This window comes from Mandrillus leucophaeus, unplaced genomic scaffold (genome assembly GCF_000951045.1).
Source record: "Mandrillus leucophaeus isolate KB7577 unplaced genomic scaffold, Mleu.le_1.0 Scaffold472, whole genome shotgun sequence".
Taxonomy (NCBI): Eukaryota; Metazoa; Chordata; class Mammalia; order Primates; family Cercopithecidae; genus Mandrillus; species Mandrillus leucophaeus.
Window position 1 is genome coordinate 16,290 of NW_012105054.1, and position 1,314 is coordinate 17,603.

Consider the following 1,314-nt stretch of genomic DNA (forward strand, 5'->3'; position numbering starts at 1 on the left):
GTTGTTGTTTGTTTGTTTGTTTCTGAGACTGAGTCTCGCTCTGTTGCCAGGCTGGAGTGCAGTGGCGTGATCTCGGCTCACTGCACTCTGCCTCCTGGGTTCGAGCGATTGCCCTGCCTCAGCCTCCCGAGTACAGGTGCACACCACCACGCACAGCTAATTTGTTTGTATTTTAGTAGAGAGGAGGATTCACCATGTTGGCCAGGGTGGTCTCATTTCCTGACCTTGTTATCTGCCCACCTTGGCCTCCCAAAGTGCTGGAATTACAGGTGTGAGCCACCGCTCCTGGCTGAATTCTAGTTTTTATAGCTATCCTCAGAGGAGAATGGGACTGAGAGATAGGAAGGCAGGAGGTCAGAGAAAAACTTTGGCTTCTGAGGCTGCTGTGATGCCTGCATTTTAGGGTATGGTTTCTGTGCTTCAACAATGGTAAACACCTACCTTTCTTCTGGGAGGGAGTCTGGAATTGTGGTACATGGTATGCAGACAGTGCCTATGTAAATAGTGTTCATTGAAAACCGAGGTTCTGAGTCTCTAATAGATTTCCCTGGGCACAAACTTTGCATGTTTCTATATCTATTTTTTGTTGTTGCCGGAGAAAGAAGCATGCCTGATGTGGCCTTCCATGAGAGCAAAAGAACATAAGCAGCCTTTGCATGGCATGAATTTTTTCCAACTCTACCTGTGTCTTTTCCTCTCATTGGTCCTGTCATATGTCATTTTGCTGTAGTAAACCTTAGCTCTGTATACAACCAGATGATTAGGTCCTGTGGATCCTCCTAGCAAATCACTGAAAATATGGGTGGTCTTGGGAATCCCTGAAACAATACCAAAGGCAGAAACCATAAAATAATTTTCTTTTTTTAAAAGATGGAGACCCGCTCTGTCGCCCAGGATGGAGTGCAGTGGCGCAATCTCGGCTCACTGCAACCTCTTGCTCCCAGGTTCAAGCGATTCTTCTGCTTCAGCCTCCCAGATAGCTGGGATTACAGGCGTGTGCCACCACACCTGGCTAGTTTTTGTATTTTTAGTAGAGATGGGGTTTCACCCTGTTGGCCAGGCTGGTCTCGAACTCCTGACCTCAGGTAATCCACCCTCCTTGGCTTCCCAAAGTGCTGGGATTACAGGTGTGAGCCACCATGCCCAGCTAATTTTTGTATTTTAGTAGAGACGGGGTTTCACTATGTTGGCCAGGATGGTCTTGGACTCCTGGCCTCAGGTGATCTGTCCACCTTGGGCCCCACAAAGTCCTGGGATTACAAGTGTGAGCCACCATGCCTGACCCTTGAATTTTTTTTTTCTTTTTTTTTTTTT